The sequence below is a fragment of the Lepidochelys kempii genome, chromosome 3, assembly GCF_965140265.1.
Source record: "Lepidochelys kempii isolate rLepKem1 chromosome 3, rLepKem1.hap2, whole genome shotgun sequence".
NCBI classification, from domain to species: Eukaryota; Metazoa; Chordata; order Testudines; family Cheloniidae; genus Lepidochelys; species Lepidochelys kempii.
The window spans coordinates 51,840,681-51,861,621 of NC_133258.1; positions in this window are offsets into that span (position 1 = coordinate 51,840,681).

Below are 20,941 nucleotides of genomic sequence, written 5' to 3' on the forward strand. Positions count from 1 at the left end.
AAGAATACAACCCCAAGTCTTCTTTTCCTAGACATACCACCAAATCCCATTTTTCAAGAAAGGTCTTTCTTTAAAGAAACTCACCTGGTCTTGGCCCAGTTTCCTTGGGCATGTCTCCATACAATCAAAGCTGTCATAACAGTGGAGGACAAAATGCCAAAGACTGAATCAACATGAAAGCAATGCTACCCTTTCATTCAGAAAAGTGGCTTCTTCAGTTCTGGCATGAGTAAAATTGTCAAGGCAGTGTATGGAAGCTTGAAACAGTGATTCCATGCTGCATCTGTTTTGTCAATAAATACAGGACACCAAGTCCCAGGGCTCTCAAGCAAGCACCTTTCACCAGCAGTAAATTCACTTTTTACCCCCTTTTTTATTATAAAATTCTCTAACAGCAGCAGCATATTGGTGGGTCTACTGGAAAGCTGAGAAATACAGGGGTTTTTGTTGTTTTTAATTGCCAGGAGTAAGTTGATCCACAAAGTGAAGGGACAAGCATGTGTCTCTGTGTGTGTGTGCGGTGGTTGTGTGTGTGTGTCGGGGGAGGGTAGGTAAAGATGGTACTGATACTTTCAAAGTGTACCAAAACAACATCTGAACAAAAAAACAAAACAAAAACAAAAACAGATATCAAGCAAGTGTAACATCACTTTGGTACTATGTGTTTGGTTTTTTTTAAATTATGCTTTATGTTTCTTTCCACTCCCTGGTCCCACTTTTTTTTTTATTTATATATGTTTCTTTATTTTTTTCTTATGCAACAAATGCAAGATCAGTTATGTCCCTATTTCTTTGCTGTTTCCTTCCTGAGTGTGTTCAACATAGAGTGTGAAGGAACTGATTTATGAGGAAAGATTTAAAGACCTCAGCATGTACTTTTTGGCTAAATGACAAGTAAACAGGAAGGAATGTACTTTTTTAGATTTGATTAAAGGCGGGTAGCTATGATCAACAGATAGAATTAAGAAAGAGGAAATCTAGGTTGAATATAAGAAAAAATTCTGTTTGAAATCTTTTAGTGTGTAAAATAATCTCCCAAGTGAAGTAGCAGAAGTCACATCAGTTGTCACTTTATAATTGTAATGGGGGAAAAAAACAGAAAAAAAAATAGTATATTGTAAGTAACAATCCTGAACTATTTTGTTACTTCAGTAGGTCCTTACTTTCACTAATCTCTTCAGTTCTAATTATGATACCCTATGAGAAAAAGATCATGAATCTTATCTCTTCAAACCCTTTACTGTATAAGAAAATTAAATTCAGGATAATTCTATAGCTGTCAATAAATTGTTCCATAACTTCATTGGCAAAAGATTTAATACGGTTGTTGAATCATCAGCTTAGAATAGATCATGGAATGTGAATGGACCTTCAACAATATATAGAAAGAAACTGGGTCAATCCTGACCTATTGTGTCATACCACAGAGAGAACTCTGCTCTTTTGAAGACTAGCACTAGATAGATGGTGAATACTGTGGGGCAAAGAGGGACAGGTAAAATAATTTGTTTCTACTCCCTTAAAGCTATAGAGGTTTGCTACACTGGAATCTAAAACTCCTGGGGCCAACTCTTCTTACAAAGGCAAACATTAATGTCCTTCCCACAAAAAAAAAAAAAATGCATCAAGGAGGAAAATGAGGTTTACCCCCTGCTAGTCTAGTCCAATCTAATATGCAGAAATTCCACCCCACATCTGAAGATCAAGAGGATACATGCTCAGGTCATGCTGGCTTTAGAGTACCCTGTTTCTCCTCACAGTTCTTGGGCTTTGCTGGAAGAGCTTCCCCTGGACATTTCTGTCCTAGGGAACTTCTTCAATTGGCTTAAAAGGAGTTGGGTACAAGCTTAATACTAGTGTAACAGCTTTGGGGGGAGGGATAGCTCAATGGTTTGGGCATTGGCCTGCTAAGCCCAGGGTTCTGAGTTCAATCCTTGAGGGGGCCATTTAGGGATCTGGGGCAAAAATTGGGGCTTGGTCCTGCTTTGAGCAGGGGGTTGGACTAGATGACCTCCTGAGGTCCCATCCAACCTTGATAATCTATGATAAGCAGAGGTAATGCTTCTTCTGTGTGTTGGTGGCAGCAATAAGGGCTGGTTCATAATATCTAGGGGTCCCTTTTTAGAAAACATTGAGGTGGGCTTGGAGGTCTGGGAGGCCTAGTGATTAGAGTGCTTGGCTTTCACGCCACTGCTTGATCGAGGATCCTCATTCTTTAAAGGTGGGTGTGGGGCGGGTAGCCCTCCCTCTCCACCAGCCCCCAGCCTCTCCTCTGGCTCCCAGCCCAGGGCCCTGTGTGCATCAACTCCTCAAAAAGGGAGCAGCCCTCCCAGCAGAGAATCTAAATCCGCTGCCCTAGGCTACTCCTACCAGTGTCTGTTCAATTTGGGGTGTGGCACCTCTAGTCCAATTCACTGGGTGGCATGCCTCATGTAGCACCCCCTCATGGATCTTGGGAGACATCCTGCCACAGTCCCAGGCTCCTTTGGGTGGGACAGCTGCAAGTTGGTAAGGCTGAACCCCATAATATCTCTGAGCTTCCCTCATTTGGTTACCTCAGGTGCCAGAGGCTCCTGTGTCTTGTCCACAGTCTCCCTTGGCTGGGTAGACAGTGCTTCTTCCCAGGGGGCTGCCTTGGCTGGCAGGCTAGTGATCCTCCTCTCAGGAGGATCCTCACCTCTTTGCCAATCAGCCCCAAAGTGAGCCAACTTCCCTCCTTTTCTCTCCTGTCCTGACATTGGCTGCAGGCACAGGCACTGACTTTCTCATTTCCTTGGGGAGGCCCAGTTACCTCAAGAAAGGTATAGGGCAAGTCTGGAGGACCTTGACCTTATTGACCCAGTGTTGCACCATGCCTGTTCCTTGCTGAGGTGACATTTAACAGGATTTGCTTCCGGGTAAACCTCCTTGAGTGATTGTAATATGTCCGTCATGTGTTTTAGGTGGTCCTGCCAGTTTTGACTGTAGACCACACAGCAGCATACTTGCTATGGGGTTGGAAAATCCAGTCCATTAGACATTAAAAGGCATTGTCTGAAAGAGCCCACAGAGAGTGGAAAAAGCTGTCTTTTCCCTGGATTCTGGTGTGAGGGCAATCTGCCAATATCCCTTGTTCAGATCAAGACTGGTGATGTACTCCACTTCTCCTAGATGGTCAAGTAGTTCATCAATGTGTGGCATCAGATATATATATATATAAATTTTTGACACTGCGTTCACCATTTGAAAATCAATACAAAACCTATCAGGTTTAGGGAACAGCATTACGGGGCTTTTCCAGTTGCTGAATGATTCTTCAATCACTCCCAGCTCTAGCATTGATTGGAGTACTTGCTTCATGAGTTCCCTCAACTTCTGGAGAAGGGGTTGAGGGTTTTATCTGACTTTAAGCCCCGATTCCATCTGGATGTTATAGGTTATTAAATGGATCCATCTAGGTTGGTTAGAAAATATTGATGAGAAGGCAGTGATTAATTGTTGAGGCTGGGTTCTCTGTTTATGGGTGAGATTGTTTCCAGTCGTGACCATTCCTGGCTTTGAGGACTCAGCAGTGTGCAGGCCTAATTCAGGTTTCAGAGGGTAATGAGCTATCAGTACGCTTTCTCGGGCTTTCATGGTTTTAAAAGATTAACATGATAGATTTGTTGTATCTTTAGCTTGTCTGACTGTCAGAGTACATAATTCACCTGCTCCACTTGTTGCGCCACCTCAGAGAGCTCCTGCCTGTGGGCTAGGAAGTTTGATTCCGAGCTGGGTAATAACAAGAGAACCTGATTACTGGAGGTGGAACTCCTGGAGGAGAGCCCTTTTATTCAAGTCTGCTTTCTGCATGTTCTGATCATGTAGGAGGTTCTCCCAGGCAAATGATCCCAGGCCATCAAGCTTCTCTCATAGGTCGAGGAAATATTATACTATGTTACTGGCTCAAGATGGTTGTTCTTCCCACATTTCTCGAACAAGGTCTAAAATCCCTCATGGTTGCCTTCCATATAACAGCTCAAATGGTGAAAGCCAGTGGAGAATGGGGATATTTCTCTCATGGCAAACAGGAGAGGAGGAAGTAACTGGTCCCAGTCTCAGACATCCATAAAGACAAACTTTTGGAGCACTGTCTTTGGTGTTCTGTTGAACTGTTCCACTAAGCCATCTCTTTGACGGTGGTGGACAGATTTTCTGAGAGCCTTAATTTACAATAATCAGCAGTTACTTGATTGTCTGGGACATAAAGTTTGTTCACTGATCTCTTAATATCTCCCACAACACTCTGACCTATGCAAAGATTTTCATAAGTTCAGCAACCACCACTCTGGCATTCATAGAACATAATGGTAACATTTCAGGGTACCTGGTTGCATACTCTGCTGTAACTAAAATGAACCGGTAGCCTGCAGTGCTCTTCTCCAGAGTCCAACTATATCCATTCCAATCCACTGGAAGGACATGCCTAATAGCTGGAAGGGGAGTAAGGGAGCTAGCTCTGTTGTCCAAGAGGCTGTGAGCTGACACTTTGGGCATGAGGCACAGAAATCCTGAAATCTTTGTAGATGCCAGGCCAAAAAAACAGGCCAGAATCCAGGCTAATGTCTTCTCCTTCCTGACATGCCCTTCAAAGAGTATGGCATGGATGAGTCGCATCACCTCCCTCCAATAGGGTCAGAGTACCAGAAGCTCTTTTTGAACTTCCTCAGGCTGCCAGTCTTTTCTCATTGTGATGCAGGTGGTCACGCTGAATTTTCTAAGTGTGAGAACAATCCCACTTGACAGGGCCTGACAGTCTCAACATTTACAACCACCACTTTGGTGTATGTTCAGCTCAGTGTGTTGTGTGCCCTCTACAAATTTGGAGAACTAGGTCAGAATCTCTGACTCAGGTAATGGAGGGGCTTCCTTGTCAGGTTTGGATGGGGCCTGGTTTTGCTGGGTTGGCTCTGATGAGCGGGATGTCACCTCACGGAGATCAGGGATCTCCTCTACGCCTACAAGGGTTGCTGACTCAGAAAGACCCATGGCTGGAAGTAGAGAGGCCTGCAGCTTAAAGGGAGTCCCACAAGCTTATTTAACAACTCCCCAAAATAGTTCCATCTTGGCTGATAATGATGGGGTAGGAGAGCATTGGTGTAAGGCCAATCATTAGGGACTTTGTGTGCTCCCAGACTGTTGGAGTCACTTGAATGTGGGGATATGATTTTATGTCCCCATGCACATTGTAAGAGGATGGAGCCCAGAATCAGATGTGGGTTAGGAATCACAGAGCTCCAGACAAGGGTCTGAGCACAGGCTGAGTCAACAAGCCTGTCAAGGTTCCTCCCCCACTTTGAACTCTAGGGTACAGATGTGGGGACCTGCATGAAAACCTCCTAAGCTTACTTTCACCAGCTTAGGTTAAAACTTCCCCAAGGTACAAATTAATTTTATCCTTTGTCCCTGGATCTCCACTGCCACCACCAAACTCTAACTGGGTTTACTGGGAAACGTAGTTTGGACACGTCTTTCCCCCAAAAATCCTCCCAACCCTTGCACCCCACTTCCTGGGGAAGGTTTGATAAAAATCCTCACCAATTTGCTTAGGTGACCACAGACCCAAACCCTTGGATCTGAGAACAAAGAAAAAGCATTCAGTTTTCTTACAAGAAGGCTTTTAATAGAAGTAAAGAAATCACCTATGTAAAATCAGGATGGTAGATACTTTACAGGGTAATTAGATTCAAAACACAGAGAATCCCTCTAGGCAAAACCTTAAGTTACAAAAAAGACACACAGACAGGAATAGTCATTCTACTCAGCACAGTTCTTTTCTCAGCCATTTAAAGAAATCATAATCTAACACATACCTAGCTAGATTACTTACTAAAGTTCTAAGACTCCATTCCTGGTCTATCCCCAGCAAAAACAGTATACAGACAGACACAGACCCTTTGTTTCTCTCCCTCCTCCCAGCTTTTGAAAGTATCTTGTCTCCTCATTGGTCATTTTGGTCAGGTGCCAGCAAGGTTACCTTTAGCTTCTTAACCCTTTACAGGGGAGAGGATTTTTCCTCTGGCCAGGAGGGATTTTAAAGGGGTTTACCCTTCCCTTTATATTTATGACAAAGCCCCATCATTTCTATCCTATTCACTCAAACCAGGATGGGCGATTGTTCAGGGTTTCCTTCCTGAGTTCGTGGCCCAGGGGTTCAGATCTTCCCAAATGTGCAGTCCATGTAGGGGCAATCTCTGGACCAGTGCCTGGGATGGCTATGTGTGAAACAGTGGTCTTTGTCTTAGCTGTGGCAACTGCCCTCACCCAGGTATTCAAGCAGTCTCATCCCCATAGGGTCCCCTTAGTTCAGTCTCCAGTGATGTTCCTTTCATACCCTCTGGTGGGTCAGTGGTTTCTTGGACTGGGGCATGGGTCAATAGCCCTGGACTTCTGAGCCAGGTATCTCGGGGCCCCTCAATCACTAGACCCTCCAGTGTCCAGGTGAGGGGGAGGAGTTGTTCTAAGACCCTGAAGATCCTGGCTTCCATGGGTTGCTCCCTCCTTTGGTGGTGTGGGGCTCTTTGTCCCCAAGGGACCCTGGTGGGATGTCTTTATAGAGATCCTGGTGGCCAGGTAATTTTCAATGAGCAGAACTGCATCAGCTATAGTCTCAGGGTGGGCCACAACACCCACTCCTTTCCTCCAGGAGGCAGCATCTGGGTGAACTGTTCAAGTAGAACCAGCTCAACTATGCGAGCTCCTGTTTTTGTTTCGGGTTTGAACCATCTCCAGCCTGTGTCTCATAACTTCTGGATGACCAGGTGGGGTCTTGCCTCCATCGGCTACCATTCCCCACAGAAGTATTGTGTTAACAATGGTTGCCTTGACATGCTTATATTCTTGGGCCGCATCAGGCTCTAAAGAGCAATATGCAGCTTTTGCTAGCCCAGTTAAGTTTGGGGCCAGCACCATGGCCCATTAGTCTTGGCTACTGTGGCCACCTGCTCAAAGGTTTGGAGGAAGGCCTTGGATCATCTTCAGGCCCCATCTTGTTAAGCCCAATGGGGTGACAGTTACATCTGGGGTAGGGTTCACTGGCTCCACTGGAATGGGTGGCCGTAGTATCATGACCGCTTGCTGGACCAGCCGCTGGGCAGCTAGTTTGTGGATCAATTGCTGCTGCAGGCTGGCCATTTGCTGAAGCAGTTCTTGTTACTGCTGCTGATGGTGTGTTTTGTTCCATCTCCATTTAGTGGGGTGGGGTTCCGGTACTGGTGTTTGAAGGGTTTTCTCTCTTTTTTCCATTCCCTTATGCAGGGACTAGAGCGTCTACCCATCACTTGAGAGGTGGTAGGTCCCTGTTCAAATCCTATCTCCTTATAAGGCGGAGGGGAGAATTAAATCAGGGGTCTACTGACTGAAGGCCCTAAGCATCAGGCTAAAGATTATAGGAGAGGTCCTCACCTTTTGCTGTTTTGTGTGAAATGAAGTAGTCTCTGAGCACATCTACTAAATTAGTCTTTATACATAACTGTCCGCACCCGCATCATGAATCACACATGCAGGGGATATGTCCCTTGTACACAGCTCCAGCAGAAGTCACCAGTCCTTTAAGCAGATTTTATTAAAGGACACAAGGAAATTAAATAATCTTAATATTTTATAACCAAAACCAAAGCAAAACTAAGTGTGTCCAGCACTTCCGTTGAGGGTTAAACATAATTAGCAAGAAGCAGCAGAATGTGCTGGGAGCTCACCTTGCAATTTTGAAAAAGGCAACTGCTAGAAGGAGTCACAAAATTTAGAAAGCACAGGAAGAATGTGTTTCTGATCCTACTGGTATTAATAAGCAGGCTACAAAGTGTTATTATAAGTTATGTACTTCAGAAATGTACAGTGCTGAGCAGGCTGGCTGAACTTTTATGGAATCTTTCCATGGCTATCCTCCTTATCTCAAGAGGACAGCTCCATATTAGATAGGGGTGTCAGAAAAGAAAAGGTTTGGGGATTCATTGCATCCTGAAAAAGTGGCTCAAACTTGAGCCCAGGCATGCTGCTAAATTATTTTTATTAAAAAATAATTCAGACTCAGCTAGCCTTCTGATGATAAAACTTTTCATGAGACTGAGGAAAAGAACTTATTTCAGAACAGTCACTAGTTCGTTTGAGGTTGTCAGTTGCATATTGTATGAAATGTCTGCTTCAAATTGCAGAAAGGTGTGGGATATGAGGGAGAGATGAGGGGAAAGGACTCTTAATGCATCTACAGGGATCAGTCAGCAGGCAGCATTTATCTCTGTTTACTTTTGGTGCTCAATGTATTTGAAGCAATAACATTAAACAGACTAAGTCTCCCCCACAGCACCCAGGAAGATTTGTGTGGTTGACACTGAGCAAAATCCTTTCAGTTAGAAAGTACAAAAATACAAGAGAGCGTTGAGCAGATGGCATTACTATACTGCTACAAAATTGCACATATGTGGGTCGAGATCCTCAGCTGTTAGTACATCAGCATAATGCTGCTGTGATTCAAATAATTTTGTTGATTTACATCAGCTGAAGATTTCCTCTGTGTTGTCGATCCTTACCTCCTACTCAGGGTTTGGCTTTATTTATTTATTAACACAATGATAAACAACAAAAACCTCAGCCCCAGCCGTCTCTCAGGTTTGGTGGTTCCTAGGGCTCGTAAATCTCAGACCTAGATTCCTTTGCCCTAAAGGTCACACCTCTACCTTTTACCTACCATGGATATCTTTTAAATTAAATGAGTCACACCAGCATAAAAGAGGAAGAAGTCAGAGGAGAATCAGCCTCTGCTTTCTTCTCTAGTTTCTCGTATGTTGTAAGAGTTTTTGTTTTCTCCTAACACTGAGAAATCAAAGCTGGAATAGCACAGCACAACCTTCCCTTTTTCTCTCTGATTCCTTTATGACAGTCATAATTTTATTCCTGTCCTATGCTGATGCCAGTTCAACTTGTGGTGACTGAAGGGAATTGTGTCCTCAGGAGATCTTATGCGGAATAGTGCTCTACTGATGTTTGAGCTACTGAAATTAAAATATGGAATTTGAAATTGAAATCTTATTAGGTTTCTGCAATTCTAACACATTTTAGAGAGACATTTGGTGCTGGCTTCAGTGTATAAGAGAGCACTGCTTTGGGGATGGTGGTAGTTAAGTGATTCATTGTCTCATTAAAAAAATAGTGCTTTGCATAAGGGTTTTGTAGAGGCTCTCTGTGACTTCTCTTTTTAGCATCTTAGAAATGTTTTTGGAACACGACTCAGCAGTTTCCATACTGGAAGAGGATTGGGCGAATAGTACAAAGGATAATAATAACTCACTATTCATCTTAAATTTTGCACAGCTGTCTAATGACATTCTTGTGGGTTAAGCTTATCACTGACCACTTATTTTAACTTGGATAACTGTGCAGAACTGTTGACTAGTCTGTGTTCAATAATGATTATGATTTTTTTAAAATAATAAGTTGTGTAGAAACAAATTTTGTACATAAAATGAGTGATCTGAACTCCAAGTATGGCCAGCCATCCTCTCTTATCTCATTTAAATCAGTTTTAATGGCACACTTCTGCAGCATCATATTTTCCAACCAGCTAGATGTAAATTTGTCTAAACTGAGTAGCTGCAGAATCATATTTCCGCAACCTTTGCACTTTCCTCAACTTTCCATCTCTTGGTGCAAGTGTTCTTCCTCACTTGTCTGTCCAATCCATTATTTAGCCTCTAATCCTGCAATATCATCTGCATATACAGACCCATGGTTGTCAATGGGGGTAAGGCCAGGTGCAGATGCTCATCTCTCTGGAGCAGATGGAAGGCTCTGGGCCTTAGATTGTAAGATCCTTGGCATAGGCATTGTTTTTCCTATGCATTTCATGCTATCAAATTGATTAAATGAATAAGTATTACTACTGCTACTATAAATGATCCTTGTAATAACACTCTCCCAAGTACAGCTTTCCCATTCACCCTCTCATCTGTAGACTCTTATCCTTCCATCCTCCTGCTTTGTAACTTACCTTTGTTAAGTTTTTCACTGTCCTGTCTAACTACTTTCCCTGTACAGTGCTTTGCACATCAGTGGCACTATATAAACAATATTTCTTTGCTTTCATGTGTCCACCTTTCACTGTATTATTTATTGATTTGTGCTATTTTATTTGTGATACGTTTTGTGGTTTGTGGTTATTTTGTGTATTTGCTCACGTTGCTGATGTTAAGATGAAATGATCAGTATCATCTACTTATAAAGTTAAATTACATTTAAAAATGTATTATTGATTTAAAATTACTATGTTAGGCCTCCACATTGTAGAGAATTTCACATATTTAATTTTGAAGTCAATGAGACCACTCACAATGCATAAACTTAAGCACATGCATAAGTCTTTGAGGGATTGGGCCTTATTAAATATTTTTATTTTTAAAAAGTAAGAGTATTTAATCATAAGAAAAATTCTACTGCTCATTAAGTTCTGTACTTCTTTGAGCAGAAGTCAACTAAGAACAGCAAGTGTTAAATGTACCCACTGTGCCTTGATGCGTCATTAACTTCAAAAGATCTTTATTTTAAAGGAGCAACACAAGGTTGGTGGTTTCGACTCATCAAACCATCCCGATGAGTCGAAAGAATAGTAAATATGGCAGGCGACCAACTTGGCTTAATGGTGAAATCCTAGCGGATCTTAAACATAAAAAAGAAGCTTACAAGAAGTGGAAGGTTGGACATATGACCAGGGAAGAGTATAAAAATATTGCTCGGGCATGTAGGAATGTTATCAGGAGGGCCAAATCGCACCTGGAGCTGCAGCTAGCCAGAGATGTCAAGAGTAACAAGAAGGGTTTCTTCAGGTATGTTGGCAACAAGAAGAAAGCCAAGGAATGTGTGGGCCCCTTACTGAATGAGGGAGGCAACCTAGTGACAGAGGATGTGGAAAAAGCTAATGTACTCAATGCTTTTTTTGCCTCTGTTTTCACTAACAAGGTCAGCTCCCAGACTGCTGCGCTGGGCATCACAAAATGCGGAAGAGATGGCCAGCCCTCTGTGGAGATAGAGGCGGTTAGGGACTATTTAGAAAAGCTGGACGTGCACAAGTCCATGGGGCCGGACGAGTTGCATCCGAGAGTGCTGAAGGAATTGGCGGCTGTGATTGCAGAGCCACTGGCCATTATCTTTGAAAACTCGTGGCGAACCGGGGAAGTCCCGGATGACTGGAAAAAGGCTAATGTAGTGCCAATCTTTAAAAAAGGGAAGAAGGAAGATCCTGGGAACTACAGGCCAGTCAGCCTCACCTCAGTCCCTGGAAAAATCATGGAGCAGGTCCTCAAAGAATCAATCCTGAAGCACTTGCATGAGAGGAAAGTGATCAGGAACAGCCAGCATGGATTCACCAAGGGAAGGTCATGCCTGACTAATCTAATCGCCTTTTATGATGAGATTACTGGTTCTGTGGATGAAGGGAAAGCAGTGGATGTATTGTTTCTTGACTTTAGCAAAGCTTTTGACACGGTCTCCCATAGTATTCTTGTCAGCAAGTTAAGGAAGTATGGGCTGGATGAATGCACTATAAGGTGGGTAGAAAGCTGGCTAAATTGTCGGGCTCAACGGGTAGTGATCAATGGCTCCATGTCTAGTTGGCAGCCGGTATCAAGTGGAGTGCCCCAAGGGTCGGTCCTGGGGCCGGTTTTATTCAATATCTTCATAAATGATCTGGAGGATGGTGTGGATTGCACTCTCAGCAAATTTGCGGATGATACTAAACTGGGAGGAGTGGTAGATACGCTGGAGGGGAGGGATAGGATACAGAAGGACCTAGACCAATTGGAAGATTGGGCCAAAAGGAATCTGATGAGGTTCAATAAGGATAAGTGCAGGGTCCTGCACTTAGGACGGAAGAACCCAATGCACAGCTACAGACTAGGGACCGAATGGCTAGGCAGCAGTTCTGCAGAAAAGGACCTAGGGGTGACAGTGGACGAGAAGCTGGATATGAGTCAGCAGTGTGCCCTTGTTGCCAAGAAGGCCAATGGCATTTTGGGATGTATAAGTAGGGGCATAGCGAGCAGATCGAGGGACGTGATCGTTCCCCTCTATTCGACATTGGTGAGGCCTCATCTGGAGTACTGTGTGCAGTTTTGGGCCCCACACTTCAAGAAGGATGTGGATAAATTGGAGAGAGTCCAGCGAAGGGCAACAAAAATGATTAGGGGTCTGGAACACATGAGTTATGAGGAGAGGCTGAGGGAGCTGGGATTGTTTAGCCTGCAGAAGAGAAGAATGAGGGGGGATTTGATAGCTGCTTTCAACTACCTGAAAGGGGGTTCCAAAGAGGATGGCTCTAGACTGTTCTCAATGGTAGCAGATGACAGAACGAGGAGTAATGGTCTCAAGTTGCAGTGGGGGAGGTTTAGATTGGATATTAGGAAAAACTTTTTCACTAAGAGGGTGGTGAAACACTGGAATGCGTTACCTAGGGAGGTGGTAGAATCTCCTTCCTTAGAGGTTTTTAAGGTCAGGCTTGACAAAGTCCTGGCTGGGATGATTTAACTGGGAATTGGTCCTGCTTCGAGCAGGGGGTTGGACTAGATGACCTTCTGGGGTCCCTTCCAACCCTGATATTCTATGATTCTATGATTCTAAGGTGATTTAGGTATATCAGCAACTATGGGGGTTAACACAGCCATTAGGTATTGAAGGGACATATCTACGGTCTTATGGGAAGTTTTAAAGTTCAGGTGAGCTTTTATGGAAGATTATTGATATGATGTGGTTGGAAGTGGACTAATTAACTCGTGTATGACTAGGTGCTAATGAATCTGGCTGTCTTGGAATTACTGCTGTTAGGCCAATCAGTTGGAGGGACAGATGCAGGGGATATGGCAGTAGAATTAATGACAGTGACTAAGTGGCTTCACAGAGATGGAACTATATTTCTGGCACAGTCAGTGGGGACAAAGCAGCAGGAGAGACACTAGGATTGTTTAAAAAAGAGAGAGAGAGAGAATCATCTATTTTATGTGTCCTAGATCAGTATAAAAGTTGCATCTGAGAGTAGCAGATTTTGCACTGCCAATTTTTTGTAGCTCCTAGCTTAGCTGGTAGAGACACTACAAATATGCATAACAATTTTATCACTCTAACCAACTGCTTTAATGTATAATATGCCAAGCATATTAAACGTTTGTTTCCTTAAGGCTTTTTTAATCAGAAAACAATTTTTGATTGATATGGTGCAGAGGGCTGTTAAACAACTCTAGTGGCTTTTTTAAATTTTAAGAACTACATTTTTTAAACAAGGTAACGTTTTCTCTGAATTATACCTTCTTTTCATTCTGGATGTAGCATCCAGATTTTTTTTTCTTTCCTCTGCAATTGATAGAAAGGGGGTCAGTAAGATTATGTACCGTGCCTTCTTAGGAGAATGAGATCTAAGCTGTGTGACTGATGTAACACAGTTCTGATGATTATTGCTAATTCTGCCTTATCTTAGGGGTAGGAATTCAGCCAGACTTCTGGGGGACAACTACTATAAAAGACCTTTAAGATTAAGAGCAGAATTCTACACTTCCTGAGGGAACAGCACATGGGGTGGAAAGGTGGAGCAGAGCCAGTAATGAGTCTGACAAAAAAGCCATCTTGTAAGGCAGGATGGCTCAGGATACGCTAAAACTCTAAGCTGCCTTGTGCTGTTTGCTGCTCCTCTGAAGATGAACAGGCTGTGGCCCTCATTGAAGGGGTTGCTTCTGCCCCCTAAAGGAGAGGCTTCACCCGTTTAGGAATGTAGGGCAGAACATAGTCTATTTCATGGCACTGTCTCCTAGCGTTCTCTTGAATGTTAATAATTTGCCAGTGGTCAGAAAATAAAAAGAAAATATAGGAGAATGGGGGGGGCAAAGGGGGCAATTTCCCAGGGCCCCGGTGATTTAAAAGGCACGGCCCTGTGGCCTCTCGGGAGGGGGTCTCTGCTAAGAACATAAGAACATAAGAATTCTGTGCGCTGCCCCCGCCCTGAGTGCCGACTCCACAGCTCCCATTGGCCAGGAACTGTGGCTAATGGGAGCTGCGGGGGTTGTGCCTGTAGGCAGTAGTGTTTGGAGACTCCCGGGGCCCCCGCCTAGGATCCGCTGCCAGAGGGGTGTGCTGATCACTTTCAGGAGCAGGCCGAGGTAAGCGCCAACCCCCTGCCCCCCTCCTGCACATCAACCCCCTGCCCCAGCCTAGAGCCCTGCACCCAAACTCCCTCCCAGAGCCTGCACCCCCTCCCACACCCAAACTCCCTCCCAGAGCCCAACCCCCTCACCCCTCCCGCACCCAAACTCCCTCCCAGAGCCCACAAGCTGCACCCCCTCCTGCACCCAAATTCCCTCCCAGAGCCTTACCCCTCACCCTCTCCCACACCCCAACCTCCTGCCCCAGCCTTGTGAAAGTGAGTGAGGGTGGGGGACAGTGAGCGACAGAGGGACTGGGGATGGAGTGAGCAGGGGATGGGGCCTCAGAGAAGGGGCAGGACAGGGGCATGGTCTCAGGGAAGGGGTGGGTAGGGGCAGGGCAAGGGTCTTTGGGATTGCACAATTACACAGTTGGCAACCCTACCGGGCGGGCATGTAGAAGCCCTGGCCGTGCTGGAAGAGCACGGCTTGTGTGTGCGTGGGGGCCCTTTGACTGTTCTGCCCTGGGGCCCGGAATTGCTGTCGGTGGGGCTGATCTTTTGTGACACTATTCCACATGTTAGTGTGTGCGGTTTCATTGCTTGTAAGATAATACAGCCACTTTGGCAGCACAACATTATTGTTAGAGGAGCAACATTACACTAACATAACCTTTGCACTTGTTCTTTCTTTATTCTGAATTACTTTCCCCCATCAACCTTTATCTTTCTTTTGTTATTAAAAATAATCATAGGTTCACTGAGGAAGTTTCTACATATACTGAGCGATTAGGAGGAACATCAGAAAGATATAGCTATAACACAGCTACATAGCCATACCACAGGGAAACATTGTAGCTACATACTTTTTCCATTACTTTTATTTTTGTCCTCTAAAGTGTCTGTTATAAGGGATCATGTCACTTGTAAGACTATATGCTGATATGCATTATTTAATATGAAAAAATAAAGGAAAGGGCTTAGCCAGTGGGGAACAATCCTCTGAAAATTCAATGAAAGTTGTTCATGCCGATACATAATCATACAGTTCCTAATTTGTTGCTGTACGTTTTGGTACATGACTTTCTTCATAACCCATACTTCCCAGAGCTCAGTGAACCACCCTCATATCCACATACATTTTACATATTATTTATAGATGTTAAAAGTATTGCCTGTTTTCTCTTACCTCTCCTACTGGTCAACAGCAAAGTTTATCTCCAGCTGCGATGTATGAACACCATCCAGGAAGCAGCAGTGATTCCTGCTGTTCTTTATAAAGGAACAAGAACTTCCACAGATGACGACTCAAATGCAGTAAATTCCCACACCTCCTTTCAGATATAGTCTCTCAATGAAGAATTATTTCCTTGCTTCAATAACCAAGGATAGATGTAATTTCAAAATCAATGGCATAGTTTAAAGAGTACAGAGTGTTCTCTCTCTTCTGTAATGTTTTTAGCAGGTTTTTGGTAGTTCAAGGTAGCCTTGTTATTCAAGCAAGAGGAGTTTTTTCTTTTGTTAGCAAAAAAATCCTGGTATTCAAGTGTAATGTATCCAAATGGAAATGGACTGAACAACAGATATTGTTTTTCATTTCTTTCTTTATCATCACATTTTATGCCCATATAATTCAATTCCCAGATAAAAAGTTTCAATAATGTAATGGCATTACTTATTAATTTATTAATTATTATTATCATCAAATAATTATTAATTATTATTATTCCATCAATGAAGCACTGGTTTGCTGTGGGAGGGGAAGAGAACTAATAAAACAGTGCTGGGCACAAGATAACTTGATGCAGGATGATAGATAGCTACTCATGTGCAACATGGTGGAGTTAGAGGGAGCATACTAGGAATGAGCTCTTGTTACACCTGGGAAAGTGGTAATGAGCTCTCTCCCTGAATCCACTTATTTCACCAGAACACAGGGTGTAGTTGTGCTAGTTGCCTCTCCCATCTTCTGCTCACCTTGACCAGGTGACGAAATTATGGCTGCCCATGTCTGGGTACAACTTCTAGTCCATCTAACACACCTATGCAAGGTCAGCCATCATTTGGCCATGAGGTTGTTGTCATGCTGCCTGAAGTGGTTCATGAGTGTGAGTAACAACTTCAGGGCAGACTGTCAAGAAGCAGGGCAGGCACCCCAAACTGGTTGTATGTTCTATAATTAGATTTCACCAATCCAGTATCTAGTGTGAACTCCTGAAGCACTATAACACTCTTATCATGGAATCACAGACAGTCCCCTTGGGCAGTCCAGTCTATCTTGCCACTCAGGCCAGCTCACCTAGTGAAAGTTGGTTGCTATACACCAAAGATCACAATAGATTCAGGTTGCTTCCAGTCCTATAAGACAAGTCACTTATCCCAGGTCAATCACTATCTCAGATCTCACACCAAAGACAACCCTTGTAGTCAATCCTCTAGTAAACTAACTAAGGATTTATTAATTAGAAAAGAGAAATGAGAGTTATTTATAGGTTAAAGCCAGAAAACATATATACACAAATGAGTTACAATCTATGAGGAGAGGCTGAGGGAGCTGGGATTGTTTAGCCTGCAGAAGAGAAGAATGAGGGGGGATTTGATAGCTGCTTTCAACTACCTGAAAGGGGGTTCCAAAGAGGATGGCTCTAGACTGTTCTCAATGGTAGCAGATGACAGAACGAGGAGTAATGGTCTCAAGTTGCAGTGGGGGAGGTTTAGATTGGATATTAGGAAAAACTTTTTCACTAAGAGGGTGGTGAAACACTGGAATGAGTTACCTAGGGAGGTGGTAGAATCTCCTTCCTTAGAGGTTTTTAAGGTCAGGCTTGACAAAGCCCTGGCTGGGATGATTTAACGGGGAAGTGGTCCTGCTTTGAGCAGGGGGTTGGACTAGATGACCTTCTGGGGTCCCTTCCAACCCTGATATTCTATGATTCTATGATTCGATGGTTCCAAAAGTTGACAGAGTTGTAGTAATCAGTGAGCACTGAATGTCTTTTAGGGCTAACCCAGTTTGACACTGGCAATTTCTGCTTCTCTTTTGTAGCTTCCACCTTGTGAGAGTCCAAACAGCAAAGGTGAAATATTTTCATCTCAGCTATCTTTATTTCTTTCTTCCAGAATTCAACCTGATGGAACAAGCTCTTTTGCACATAGCCTGTGCAGGGGCCATCAGTAAAGTCTTTCTATTTTGATGTCCCACAATGGTCCATTTAGTTTTTTTAGACCTTCCCGATGGGCAAGAGATAATATCTTTCATAGCATTTTGCGGTAGGCAAAGTTTTTTCTTGTTTGGTGAATTACATAGTTCAGAACAAACATTTTACAGCCACATAGCAAACATTTAAGTATTATCTTATAGCATGGGATACAGACATTAGTAGGATTAATACGTGTAGCAACTTATAAGCATTTCATAAAATCTAAACACTAGACACATTGTTATAAGTCCAATACCCATCTTAACCTTACTAATGCACAGGTAAGCTGGACTGGTTTCCAGCAGCGAAATTGTCAGTGCTCAGCTGAGGCCTAAAGCCTTTTCAAGAGCTGGTACCTGGTCTGCCAGCGTCATAGTTGTAAATTCAACTTTAAGGAAACAGTTAAAAAAAGAATAACAAAATCCTGCCACTGGGAAGTATGGGCAGTTAAAGTGCTACAGATAACTTAGGCCTGGTCTACACTGTGGGGGGGATCTATCTAAGATACACAACTTTAGCTACGAGAATAGCGTAACTGAAGTCGACGTATCTTAGATCAACTTAGAATCACTTACTTCACGTCCTCGTGGCGCGGGATTGACGGCCGCCACTCCCCCGTCGACTCTGCTTCTGCCTCTCACTGTGGTGGAGTTCCGGAGTCGACGGCAGAGCAATCGGGGATCGATTTATCGCGTCTACACTAGACACGATAAATCGATCCCCGATAGATAGATCACTACCCACCGATCTGCCGGGTAGTGTAGATGTGGCCTTAGTCTTCATATCGTCACTCACTCCATGCTCAAAATCATGTTAATTGTGTGACTGCATATCCTTATTTAGCTAAGAGGATATTTATTTTTTTTGCAGATATGTGAAAGAAATCAGCAAGAAACAGATTAATTGTATTTTAACAGTGATGCAAATTGAATAATATTCTAGTGTAGAGTTCTGCTGAAACTGACAAGGGATTGGTACCTTGAGAATTTGCCATTTAATAAGTATAGTATTTGGTAAAGTTAATTCCATTTTGGTGAGCCATTGATTAGGTAACAAGTGACCAAAATACCATAGTAATAAATGAAAATGTGTAAAAGAAGAAACGAAAAAAATGAAGTAATGTCAAGTTTCTTCAAAACTTCAGCAGCAATTAAACTGATCAGGGGGTAGGCAGTCCTAACATTGTAGATATCAAATAGTAGACAGAAATTCATCAACAGCAGATTCAGTGGCAATGACTGGCAAATCAATAGTAACTGGTAGAATTTAACACAGCAGGACTTTGTGAAAGTGAAAGATCTTTAAAGTTTATGTGCCATTTGTCCAATAGTTCATCTGTTCAACTGATCCACATTTCATCCAAATTTCTCCAACTGAGGAATTTTTGGAGCCTATGCTTTATATTCTAGGAACTAGATGACAGAACAGATGCCTAATCCCAGATCCCTGTGTAAGGCACAAGTAAACAGTTTATACACTGATTTTTTATGTCAGTCCAGGAGGATGTAATCCTTTTCCCATCTGACTGTGCAGCACCAGTGGAATTGTTCTATAATACAGACTGCAGCTCCTATTCCCCTCTCTGCAGGTAGTTTTGGCCAATTGATCCACAATAGAGGCAGACTTTGGTCACATTCAAGATAGCCTGGAGTTATACATCAGATTCAGAACAGTTGTGAAGCCTCCTGTGACCTGATTTTGCTATGCTGGCCTAGAGCCGCTGATTTCACCAGCTTCACACCATATTTCTATTACCTAAGGTTTTTGAAAATGCTAATGGCACAGTCAGTGGTGCATGGAACAAGCAGCTGTGCAGAACCCTGTGCAATGCCTTTAGCACTTGCTTGCTGAGATTACTTCAGAAGTTTTTGGCCACCCACAATTAATTACTTTCAATATTCTGTTCCTGTGATTTTCCCTTTGAAAACTGATGGGCTCATGTGTGCCTAAATATTATAAGAATGCAGGAGACTTGTTGATGTTTAAAAGAATTTTTTGTCAAAGTACATCCCATGCATTGCACTCTTCTTAATGTGTGTGTTAATATTAAACTGATTACTTTTTTTAGTATTTTACTTTGTCAGAGATAAGTCTAAAGCTATTAAGAACACTGCTTTCTGTGGTCTGCTTCTGATTCAGATATTTCACTGTAAGGAACTGTATTGTGGAAAATGAAATAGATTAGTAAGTTAACGGCTGTGTTTTCTGCCACCTCTTTCACTTTTCTTCTGGTGCAAGATGACCAGTGTTGGGATGATGCTTAAAACAATTACTAAGCATCACCCAAACACTGGTTATCTTGCACCAGAAGAACACCAGTGAGCCACTCTAGTTCTCAAAGTACTGTGGAAACAGACTGATTGTTGTTCCTGCTAAAATCAATCTTCATCAGTGATCTGCAAAAATCTTTGCTGAGAAGCTTTGCCCAGTTCATTCTCTCATACACTTTTCAGGGCTCAACTTATTAAATACTATTTTAGAGATGCAACAGATTTGCTGTTCCAAGGTTTATATCAAATATTTTGAGGCAGTGAATATTTCTGCACATAATCATTTGCAGTGAAATTAAAGCTCTCTTCCACCCCAAAAATAGATAATAGCTTTTATCTTACTTTTAAGGCATGTGATATAGCAGTGATTCTCAGCCTTTTCCACACACAGTGACCCTGTGTTACAATAGAAAAAAGTTTCAGGATCCCTCTTACAGTCTAGCTATAAACAAAGGTAAGCTGTTTGTGATTTTCCTGTACCGGTTTGCAACCTTCATGGATGTTGTGTCCCTCGGGCTGAGAACTCGTGCCATATATAATGTCCATTAAAAAGAAAAATATATTATGGTAAGGCTGAACACTGAACCACAGCAGGCAGGTGATAAATGAATAGACAGGGAATAAGAATCACAGATTCATAGGTTTTTTTTTTAAACCAGAAGGGATCATTATGACCATCCAGTCTGATCTTTTGCATACTATGCACATAACCTCACCCAGAAATGTCTGTATCAGACCTATACCTGCTGTTTCAGATAAAGCATATCTTCAAGAAAGATACCTAATCTTGATGTAAAGACTTCAAGTGGTGAAGAAACCATCACAATCCTAGATTAATTAGGTCCCATAGTTAATTACCCTCACATATAATCTACGCTTTATTTCTAGCCTGAGTTTGTCTTGCTTCAGTTTCCAACCACTGTATCTTATTATGCCTTTTTCTGCTAGATCAAAAAGCCATCTCACTGTGTGAAATCTCTTCCCCTTGTAGCCTGTGATCAAGTCATCTCTTAAACTTCTCTTGGATAAACTAAAAAGATAGAGCTTCTTAAGTCTCTCATTATAAGACATGTTTTCCAGACCTTGAATCACTCCTGTTTTTCTTTTCTGAATTCTTTTGAGCTTTGCATCCTTTATAACAGTAAATACCAGAACTGGATACAGTATTCCAGTAATGGTCTCACTGGTGCTGTATTTGCGGGTAATTCCACCTCCCTGCTGCTACTTGATATTCTTCTGCTTATATACCCAAGGATCATGTTTGCTCTCTAATCTACACATCACACTGGGAGCTCAAGTTCAATTGATTGTCTACCATGACCTTAAAGTCATTCTTATCA